At 41.1% G+C, this 12,078-nt stretch overlaps 1 pseudogene; it reads left to right on the top strand.

The window, feature by feature from the left end:
• The first annotated feature begins 9,389 nt into the window (after nucleotides 1-9,389).
• LOC136514772 (PR5-like receptor kinase) lies at nucleotides 9,390-10,742 on the top strand (annotated as a pseudogene).
• Nucleotides 10,743-12,078: the final 1,336 nt, after the last annotated feature.

Here is a 12,078-nt window from a genome sequence, read left to right as displayed (position 1 = left end):
ATGAAAAGACCATGTGAGGCAGCCAGGGATAGCAACACACGAATGGTCGTCAATCGAGCAACAGGTGAGTAAGTATCAAAGTAATCTTCACCTTCCTTCTGTGTATAACCCTTAGCAACAAGCCTAGCTTTGTACTTCTCAATTGTACCATCAGGCCTCAGCTTCTTTTTAAACACCCATTTACAGCCCACAGGTTTGCAACCAAATGGACGATCAACCACTTCCCATGTCCCATTGGACATAATGGAGTCCATCTCACTTTGCACTGCCTCCTTCCACATGTCAGAATCAGGAGAAGAGTATGCCTCAGAAATGGTTGTGGGAGTGTCATCCACGAGATATATAATAAAGTCTTCTCCAAAGGATTTTGCAACTCTTTGCCTCTTACTCCTTCGAGTGACAGTATTATCATCCTCCTCAGGATTTTGCTCAAACTCATGGGTGTTATCATCAGCATGTATATTTGATTCATGAAGTTCAGGAATAGGATCATGACTAGACATGCTAGATGCACCTATTTTCATTGGAAATTCATTCTCAAAGAACGTGGCATCTCTAGACTCCATGACCGTTCCAACAGCCATATCAGGAGCACTAGAATTTATTATTAAAAACCGATAGCCCACACTATGAATGGCATAGCCTAAGAAAACACAATCTACAGTTTTTGGTCCAAGCTTTCGCTTTTTGTTTATTGGCACGTTCACTTTGGCCAAACAACCCCAAACGCGAAGATAAGAAATATTTAATCTCTTTTTCTCCCAATCCTCAAATGGAGTGATTTCTTTGTTCTTTGTGGGCACTCTATTTAGGACATGATTCGCAGTTAAAATTGCCTCACCCCACCATTCCTTAGATAAACCAGCTGTCTCCAACATGGCATTCACCAAGTCAGTTAGAGTGCGGTTCTTTCTTTCAGCAATCCCATTGGATTGTGGTGAGTATGGAGGTGTCCTCTCATGAATTATACCGTGCACCGCGCAAAACTCAGAAAATTCATTAGAGAAATATTCTCCCCCGCGATCGGACCGCAACCGTTTGATATGCTTTTCAAGTTGATTCTCAGCCTCAGCTTTAAAGATTTTAAAATAATGTAATGCCTCATCTTTTGTTTTAATTAGGTACACATAGCAATATCGAGTGCAATCATCTATGAACGTTATGAAGTATCTCTTACCACCTTTTGTCAAAATTCCGTTCATTTCACAAATATCGGAATGGATGAGATCAAGTGGAGCCAACTCTCTCGCCACAGCTGCCTTGTGAGGCTTGCGAGGTTGTTTTGCCTCAACGCATGTATGACATTTGGAGCTTTTGGCAACGTCAAATTTAGGAATTAAATTCAAACCAGCTAAGCGGGACATGCAACCAAGATTAACATGACATAATCGAGAATGCCAAACATTCATCTCAACATTAACGTTATTAACGACATTATTCACTGCAAGAGGTAAAGTATCAACCAAAGACAAGCGGAACAAGCCTCCGCTCTCATAGCCTTTTCCAACAAAGGTTCCATACTTTGACATAACACATTTATTCGACTCAAACACAAGTTTAAAACCGTCTCGACATAGCAGAGAGCCACTAATAAGATTTTTCCTTATTGAGGGGACATGATGCACGTTCTTGAGTTGCACGGTCTTTCCCGAAGTAAGCTTCAGATCCACCGTACCAACACCATGAACACCAGCACGCGCGCCATTCCCCATCAGCAAGGCTCCACTCCTCCCGACCTGGTAAAAAGAAAACAAGGACTTATCAGCACACACATGTATATTTGCACCTGTATCAACCCACCAATCATGTGAGGAACAAACTGTAAATGCAGATAAATTACCATACCCAGCAGCGTCTGCATCAGTCTCAATGGTGTTGACTGTCTTCGCCTTTGGTGGAGGCTTCCACTTAGCCTCAGGACATTCTCTAGAAAAGTGCCCAGTGTTCCCACAAGTGAAGCAGTTCATCTTTGCCTTGTCTAATCCCATCTTCTTATTATTACCTTTCTTGAAGAAGGTAGTGGATTTCTGCTTAAGCTCCTGCTGGGGCTTCTTCTTTTGTGGCTTAGGACGAAACTTTTGCACCACATGTGCACTAGTAGTCGTCTCACCATTCCCGCCCTTGCTCTTTCCCTTAACATCCTTTGCTCTTGCCTTGTCCTCAACATCAAGAGTGCCAACAAGTTCAGCAATGCTAAACTGCTACCTCTTGTGTTTCAAGGTAGTAGCAAAATCAGTCCAGGAAGGTGGCAGCTTAGCAATAATGCAACCTGCCACGAACCTGTCAGGGAGAGGACAGCCGTACAGCTCCAATTCCTTCACCAGTCCCTGTATCTCATGAGCCTGTTCGACTACAGGACGGTTATCAACCATCTTGTAGTCATGGAACTGCTCCATGATGTACAGCTCAGAACCGGCGTCGGAAAGACCGTACCGGGCCTCAAGGGCTTCTCACACAGCTCTGCCAGTCGGGAGTGGTATGTAGGCATCAACCAGAGAATCATTGATGATGCTCAACAGTGCAGCCTTGCACATGGTCTCAGCATGTCCCCAAGCCTGCTCATCCTCATCGGATCTCACAGTAGCAGGTTGCTCATTGAGCACATGACCACAGCGCATGGCCGACAACCACAGAAGGGCTTTCTCACGCCACCTCTTGTAGTGAGTGCCCTCAAACGGCGTAGGCTTTAGCATGCCCGCAAAGCCAACAGATGAAAATGACCTGAAATTACGTTTTTGGATTGTTGAAAAATAAGGCATTTTCATATTTATTTTAATCCATAAAAATAACGCAATAAAAAAGAGAGTGAAGTCATGAATAAAAAGACAGAAACAATTCACGACAAATGTTAACATGATGATAAGACAAATTATAGAGCCAGAACATATGTGAAACATTGTTTTACATAGCTGAATCATCACAGACATGATCGTTTTACATAGCTGAAGCATCACAGACATGATCACAAATATAAAAGATGTGTTCTCAAATATTAAGATCATGATGATCACAAAATTAAAAGAAACCAGAAAACCAGTACTAGCATAATCATCCAAATCAACCAAACAGAGCATGTTGAATATGAAAGCAGTATTGCCTAGGAACATCATGATATTGATAATGAAACTCAGAAGAGGATGAATGAGATTATACCCTGCGGCGGAGCCGCTCGCACCAGGAAAAGCCATGGTGGTGCTTTGCTGTTGTAGTCGTCCCGCTCGATGCAGTGCAGAAAAGGACGCCGTGAAGAGGCACCGCTACAGGTTCAGCAGCGAGTAGTCGTGTCACCACCGACACTCCCCAAAAACGTAATCGCCCGTCTTCACCCGAGCAGATGAAGCCCACGACGGAGACGCGTTCCGGAGGCCTACTCTTCCATCTCTGGTGCTCGCCGGAGGTGGAACGGGAAGAACTTGCGCTGCTGGAAAGTGGTGTATTTCGCCAAAAGAACTTAACCGAGAAGGGAGGATTTGTTTTATAGGCAGAGGCCAGAAGACGAGAAGTCGACGGCGCCTGCCTCGCCTCGCCTCGCCACGCCACGCCCACGCGCACGGGCACGGGCTCGGGCCGGGCGGCGGCGGCGGCGGCGCGCGCGCGCGCGTGTGGCATCCAGGTGATTCACTTTTACTTCTCAAATAGATCGATCAATGATCAAGTATTTAAGTAGAGTCGCCTCTCGATTAAATTCTCATATGGTATAAAACCATTAATGTACATGTATGGACCATAGAGTTTAATAGAGATATTAAATAAATGGGCCAAGCCCATAATATCTAACATACAGAACATCCTGTCCAATCTTACCAAGGTTGGGCTCTCTCTTTCATTGGACCACGTGTATTTCCTGTTTTGCAGTGCAATCTCCATGAGCTCACATTCGTCTAATGCTCGTCTGAACTTTCCCATCATTCTTCTATTGAGGTTCAGGTTGTTTTTGTCCTGATAGATGAGGTTGAAATCTCCTACAATGATCCATGGAATAGTAGCTGGCGGCCTGATAGCCATCAATTCAGCAAGGAACTCATCTTTTCTGCCATCATCCGCAGGTCCATAACATGTAGTCATTAGGAAAGGTGTCTCTGAAGATATAACCTTGATAGTTGCTGAAATGGTGAAGTTTCTATTTACTGCATTAGTGACAGAGATCATGTCCTTGTTCCAGGCTAAAATAATTCCACCTCTAGTCCCCTGAGCCCCCAACTCAAGATAGGAGTCAAGACATTGGCCGAGGGTCTCGTGGGCCAGAGTAGTAGTGAGACAGCTCAGTTTGGTTTCCTGCAGGCACACAATGCTTGGCCGCTAGCAGGTCACCGTTTCTCTGACAAGTTCTCTATGAGCAGCGTCATTGAGGCCCCTTACATTCCATGTTAGCACAGTAAGGTCGTTTCTATCCATGGAACAACAAACTAACCACTGATATTAGGGCTTGAAAAAGCCAACATCACACTAACCTACCAACTACAGGTTGCTTCAGGCACACAGCAGCCATTACTGATAACCCAACTCATCTCCCTGCAACAGACTACTACTTCCTTCCAGCTAAGACAGCAGTACTGGACTATTCCCCTACCACACTGACTCGATACAAAGCAGTGCAACATGCCTGCTGACACACACAAACTGCTAAGGATTAACATGGATAACTTGGTCCTGAAACTGTCATAACCGAGCCAACTCAGTCCCCTCCATCCTCCATGGCCTCAGCTCCCTCATCAGCCACGATCTGTGCTGCCGCCGTCATCACTGTCCCACTGTCCAACGACGTTAGCTTCCTCACTGCAGCAATCTGCTCTGGGGAGAGCGGCGTGCCAAAGCTCTTGGCGAAGGCCTCCAGTGCCTCCTCCCCAATCGGCTCCCCTGGTCCAACCATCTCAAATGCCTTGATGAGGCAGTGTGTTGCGCGCTTGGAGACCGGCACAGAGCAGATCTTCGCCTGCTGTCTGGTGCTCCTCCTCAAGCCTCCTGTTGTAGTCTGCCCCTTCTTCGCCTTGCCTGTAGCCTTGCTCTTAGGCTGTTGAGGTGCTGGCGTCTCTAGAATTGGCTGCTCACAGGGAACGAACATGCTGTCGACAATGGAACTCCTGCGCTCCTCCAGTATCAGTTCAGCGACCTGCTCGGTGATGCCAGCGGTGATCACCACCTGGCCATCAATCTCCTGCTGCACCCCGGGGCCGAAATGGATGACGTTTCCGAGACCCAGGGCAGCAGCCTCCTCGTTCAGCTCCTGCAGCTTGTCCCACCCCGTGGGAACGAACTCGGTCACCGGAGGACCCAGCGACAGCACGTCGCTAACAATTTATACCACTCTTGTAGCTACAGACAACAAGACATCATCATGCCAAAGTAAGTAGAACATGCAATTCTGCGATCAACGGTAAAAAATTTACCACGCTTGCGATTTTTTCACTGGCAGCTCATAATGTATATATGCAAGTAGAAATGAAACTGTAGGCCCATAGCTATGGAGCATCAGTATAAATTCATCTTTACAGTTTTTTTAAGTCTACTACCAGTAGAAATCATGGCGGTTCTCTTAACCTGCCACCGGTGTAAATCTGATTTATACCGGCGGCATCCTTAAGAGAATCGTCAGTGTAAATACATGATTTCTACTGACGGTAGACTTAGGAAGACCATCAGTAAAGATGCACGAATGCTAGCAGTTTTCTTAACCTAGTGCCACTATAAGTAATTTTAATTTTTTTAAATGATCTTGGATGGAGAAATGGTCCAAATGAAAATTGTAGTACATGAAAAGATCTATAACTTTATAGTTGATTACTTTTTTATTTGAAATCATTTAGGGCTCTGAAATTATGTTTTAAAATTAATAATTTTAAAAATCATTTTTTTAATTTCTCAAATGACATTGGATGGAAAAATGATCAAAAGCAAGTTGTAGATCTCAATGAGATCTAAAACTTTGTAGTTGAAACTTTTTTCATTTGAATCCACATTAAGGCCTCAAATCTCCATTTGAAAAATTTGGTTTCATAAATACTAGGGGAATGTTTCTGTTGTTAAGACACAAGTGACTTTCAGTGTAGAGGTAAGGGAGTAACACACGAGGTTCGAGGTTCTGGTTTGATTTTTGGGAACCATACACATGCACGTGTGTGGCTGTCTAGTGCTGGCCTCCCGGATTAAAAAGTTTTTTTGCTATTTTTTGAGCCTGATTTGTAATTTCTAAAAAAAAGTATTTATACTGTCGGCATCTTTAAAGAAAACCACCAGTGTAGAAAGATTTTTTGCTATTTTTTAAGCCAGAATTGTAATTTCTGAATAATTAGTTACAATGGCGGCATCTTTAAAGAAAACTGCCAGTGTAGATCGATATACAGCGGCGGCTTTTCTTAAGAAACCCGCCAAAATAAATATTTATACAGGCAATTCTTAGGTGATGCTAGTAAAATTTGCTGATTTTTACTGGCCTTTCACACTGGCGGTGGACAGTAGAAATATGAGAAAAAAACGCCACTAAAATATTTTTTGCACTAGTAGACGAAGCATGCCAAACACACAGAGAAATATAAAGTGAGAACTATATTGCTGCGCTCATCCCTCCGTTCTCGTATCCCAGTGCGTTTTGCTTTTTTTTTCCTTAATTCTTTTGTCCCCCACGTACTCTCAACAAAACAAAAACACAACTGCAACTCTATCTACTCATGAATTACACTTCTATTTATAATCTAGTTGCAACCAACACTTATTTAATTATTTAATTGAATCTTACCCTATAAAAACCCACCTGACACATGTATGCATGCACACAAATTTTTCCAGATTCAGATTTTAATAATGTAATATCTTATAAACAGTAAGTGTGATTCATAAACCGTTTAAAGATTATTGTTGCATAAAATATGTCGCACAAAATGAGATTCATGAAGGCAATGTCTTGATTAAATTTTTTATTCAGAAAGGTAAAAAAAGATTTTGAAAGCTTGTGGGTCACGCTTCATGTAATAGTGTATTTGTAACATGGATTACTACTTAATTAATCTGGATTACTACTTAGCTACAAGTTGATTTAGTATGTAATTTTAAATATCTTATTCTGTGACCATTCGAGTTTCAATGACCATACTGCAATATCATCATGAGTTATAGTATCAAAACAAAAACACAACTGCAACTCTGTCTACTCCTGAATTATACTTCTATTTATAATCTAATTGCAACCAACACTTATTTAATTATTTAATTGAATCTTACCCTATAGAAACCCACCTGACACATGTATGCATGCAAAAAAAAATTCAAGATTCAGATTTTTATAATGTAATATCTCATAAACCGTAAGTGCGATTCATAAACCGTTTAAAGATTACTGTTGCAGAAAAATATGTCGCACAAAATGAGATTCATGAAGGCAATGTCTTGATTAAATTTTTTATTCAAAAAGGTAAAAAAAAAAGATTTTGAAAGCTTGTGGTCACGCTTCATGTAATAGTGTATTTGTAACATATTACTACTTAATTAATACGGATTACTACTTAGCTACAAGTTGATCTAGTATGTAATTGTAAATATCTTATTCTGTGACCATTCGAGTTACAATGACAATACTGCAATATCTTCATGAGTTATAGTAAGACATACACACTGGATATGTATTCTATCACTTTGTAAAGTAATATAAACATTATTAATTAGTAGCGTACCCGTGCGTTGATGTGGGAATTGTGGATTAGTAAATTGTGTGGCATGTTGATATGGACAACAAAATACTTGTTTGTCTTGTTGACGTGGACACTACAAGTGATAGTACATTGTTGAGGCAAGTGATTGTGCATTGCTGAGGTGGACAGCTTGTATGTTGAGATATATAGCTAGTGGGAATTAGAATTATAAGAGATTTAAATAAATATAAATTCTGCTGGACTGATTCACATCTGTGTCTTTTGATAGATGTTTCTGCTGGTCCATTCACTACCGGAGACCGGCTCTTTGTCGAGTGCCACGTGGTTTGCCGAGTGTTTTTTTTCGGGCACTCGGCAAAGACGCCTTTGCCGAGTGTTTTTTTTTGACACTCGGTAAAGAGGCTCTTTGCCGAGTGTTTTTTTTAACACTCGGCAAAGAGTCTCTTTGCCGAGTGTTTTTTTTTTTTGACACTCGGCAAAGAGCTTATTTGCCGAGTGTTATTTTTTTTTACACTCGGCAAAGAAAATTTCAAAGCACATTTTGAAGCAGTAAATTAATTCAAATCAAAAAGTTTTCAACTACAAAGTTGTATAACTCATCAAGATGTACAATGTTTGTTTTGGTCTTTTCTTCATACGACAAAGTGAAAATAAATTTGTTCACAAATCTAACATATCTCTCTAGTAGTTTATGAAACTACAATAGAGATATATAAGATTTGTGAACAATGTTAGAACGACCATGTCGGATGAACAGATGATCAAACAACCAAAATAAACTTTGTAGATCTCGAAAAGTTATGAAACTTTGTAATTGGCAACTTTTTGATTTGAAAACATTTTATCATGCAAAACTATGTTTGAATTTCAAAATTTTAAAATTCAAATTTTGTAAACGACCTCGGATGGAAAAACTTCCTAAACTAAAAGTGTAGATCTCGAAAAGTTATGAAACATTGTAGTTGACAACTTTTTGATTTGAAAACATTTTGTCATGCAAAATTGTGTTTGAATTTCAAAATTTTAAAATTCAAATTTTGTAAACGACCTCAGATGGAAAAACTTCCTAAACTAAAAGTGTAGATCTCGAAAAGTTATGAAACTTTGTAGTTTACAACTTTTTGATTTGAAAACATCTTGTCATGCAAAACTGTGTTTGAATTTCAAAATTTTAAAATTCAAATTTTGTAAACGACCTCAGATGGAAAAACTTCCTAAACTAAAAGTGTAGATCTCGAAAAGTTATGAAACTTTGTAGTTTACAACTTTTTTATTTGAATTCATTTAGGGCCTCAAACATGCAATTTACACTCGGTTTAGTATAATATATTGGGAACTAAAACGGAATCCAAACACAAGTGAGAGTGTGGTATAGTGGTAGAGGAGGTACGTGCACAGCGGGAGGTCTCGGGTTCGAATCGCGTCGGCCGCGTAGCCACGAAATTCACGCGAAAAATGTCGGAGATGGGTGGGCGCTGGCCGGTTGGGGCCTCCATCGATAAAAAAAAATTCCATTTTTTTTTGGGTAAAAATCCCATTTTTTCGGGTTTTTTTCGGTTTCAACTTTGCCGAGTGTCGGGCACTCGGCAAAGGCTTTGCCGAGTGCCCGATAAAAAACACTAGGCAAAGTTGGCTTTGCCGTCACTGTTTTTGACGAGTGCTGTTCGCCATTTGCCGAGTGTTTTATGTATTTTGCCGAGTGTTTCGGACACTCGGCAAACTACAGGAGTCCGGTAGTGATTGATAGGTCTTTCTGGTGGTCCACGGAGACGGAACAAGTTAATTTTGAAAGGTATATATGCTCCCCCCCGTCCCACCCGGCCCCATCCCACACGAAAACTACACGCACAACCATGGTTAATTTGGAGACATGGGGGTCTTTCTTACCCCATTGTTATTCCAAGTGTAGATATTGATAGATGATGAGCATCTTTTCTTTTCCCATAGAAATGGGCGTTATGTGTAACTTATTATGTTCTATTTCAGTTGCACTATCTGCTTCAATCTGCTTGATTCTTACGTGCCTTGCTTGCACAATGTACCGTTGGAAGAAAATTTACCATCATGTATCCTTTCAAATGTACAACGGGAGCGTTCGTTCAAAAAAAAAGGTACGATGGCAATGAATCAAACATAGAGGACATACTGAAAGGATATGATTCGCTCATTCCAAAGAGGTACAAATACTCAGAGGTAAAGAAAATAACGGGATCCTTCAACATATACTAGGAGAAGGTGGCTATGGCATAGTATATAAGGGAAAATTAGAAGATGGATGCAAGGTAGCCGTGAAACTACTAAAAGTATCGAAAGGAAATGGAGAAGAGTTCTTGAACGAGGTAGTACGTGAGCATCCGTAGGACATCTCATATAAATATTGTGAACTTAGTTGGCTTTTGTTTACATGGATCTAAGAGAGCACTTATTTACGATTACATGGTCAATGGCTCTTTGGACAAGTATATTTATTCAGAAGAAACTAAAATGGCCATAGGATGGGATAAGTTGCGAGAAATAGCCATTGGCATTGCGCGAGGCTTGGAATATTTGCACCGGGGATGTAATTCCCGTATTATCCATTTCGATATCAAGCCACATAACGTGCTTCTAGATGAAGACTTTTGTCCAAAAATTGCAGATTTTGGACTGGCAAAACTGTGCCACCTCAAGGATAGTGCTCTCTCAATGGCCGAAGCCAGAGGTACCATTGGTTTCATTGCTCCAGAAGTATTTTCTAGAGGTTTTAGAGTTGTGTCAACTAAATCAGATGTTTATAGCTATGGAATGGTGTTGTTAGAAATGGTAGTTGGAAGGAAGAATATTAAAGAGACCACTGGAAATTCTAGTGAAACTTATTTCCCCGACTGAATTTATGACCGTTTAGCAAAAGATTTCCAAAGTCAGGAAGTTGCATGTGAGAGCGATGAGACTGCAAGACATATGACTCTAGTCGCCTTGTGGTGCATACAAACAAGCCCAGGAAATCGTCCTTCTATAAGGAGCGTCATAGAAATGTTGGAGAAGAACATAAGTGAACTGGAAATGCCCCCCAAGCCATTTCTGTCATGTCCCTCTCCGCCATCACATTTTTCTTCTTGACTGAAGTCTCACTGTGTGTGTGTGTGTGTGTGTGTGTGTGTGTGTGTGTGTGTGTGTGTGTGTGTGTGTGTGTGTGTGTGTGTGTGTGTGTGTGTGTGTGTGTGTGTGTGTGTGTGTGTGTGTGTGTGTGTGTGTGTGTGTGTGTGTGTGTTCATGATACTCCAACTCAAAACCTGAAGATTGAGAGTAATATAAGTTACTATTAGACCTTTGATTTTACTTTTTTTCTATTTATATGTAACTATTGTCAAATCAATCTTAGAGCATGTGTGTAAATCATGTATACTAGATTTATGCACATGCATTACCAAGGGAACAAAAAATAAGACTACGATAATCGAAGTTTGCATGTGTGCTGTACCATAACTAAATGAATTGACCAAACAAAAAATCAAGAGATAGTTGTGTGTTATGTAATGGTTCTGCTGCAGTAGGCACATGAGAGAGGGATTTGAGGGTAAAATTGGATGAATTAGGTGATTAGAGGAGGGGAACGACTTCCCTAGCTAGGACTAGTTGCACCTTAGACCGAGAGAGGAGGGGGGGGGGGGGGGGGGGGGGGGGGGGGCAGACTGCAGTTAGGCGGCACAGGTTGGGCAGCATGTCCACCATTGGCTCAAACGTGGAGACGCTAGAGAGCCTTAGGGTTTCCACTAGACTATCCTTACTTATTCCAATAGTTACATCTCCCTTTATATTTATATAGGGAGGACCCAATCTAACTTGACTTGACTTATAAGTAATCCTAACTTCTAGACTCTTCTTAAACCTGGATTTTCCAAATGTGTAGAGAAATAGGGGTATGTTTGTTGATGGGAGAGAGAGTGCACATTTATCCTTTACTGAAAGGAATATGTTGATCCTACTTACTGCAAACTTTCTCTAGTGATATGTCACATCTTTACAGGTTATGTGTGGTGGCCTTGTTATCTAGGTCATCAAGGGATAGTTTTTTTCATACTCAGATGTTAAAGTAGACAATATCATTCTTTTTTTATGAGTTGTTCAGCTACCGGTGTTTTGTCGTCGGCTGTATGATTATGGGGTGTAGTGTGCGTGAGGAATCTAGCTACATATTGTCACAAGACAAAAAGGAGTTTGTATAGGTTTAGGCTAGCGTGAGGAGATAACACCCTACATCTTGTTTTAGTGGATTGGATTGCATTGTTTGTGCGGAGTATGAGTGATGAATTGTTGGATATCGAACTGAGGGCTCCCTACCGACCTTATATAGCTAGGGGGTAGGGTTACAGAGGCGCCACCATCCCTGATCATTTAGTAGATTTTTTTACTAATCCAATCCAACTCTTGAACGCTAGGTCACAAAATCTTCTTA

This window comes from Miscanthus floridulus, chromosome 17, assembly GCF_019320115.1.
Source record: "Miscanthus floridulus cultivar M001 chromosome 17, ASM1932011v1, whole genome shotgun sequence".
In the NCBI taxonomy this organism is placed as follows: Eukaryota; Viridiplantae; Streptophyta; class Magnoliopsida; order Poales; family Poaceae; genus Miscanthus; species Miscanthus floridulus.
This window is presented reverse-complemented; position numbering and strand designations above follow the sequence as displayed.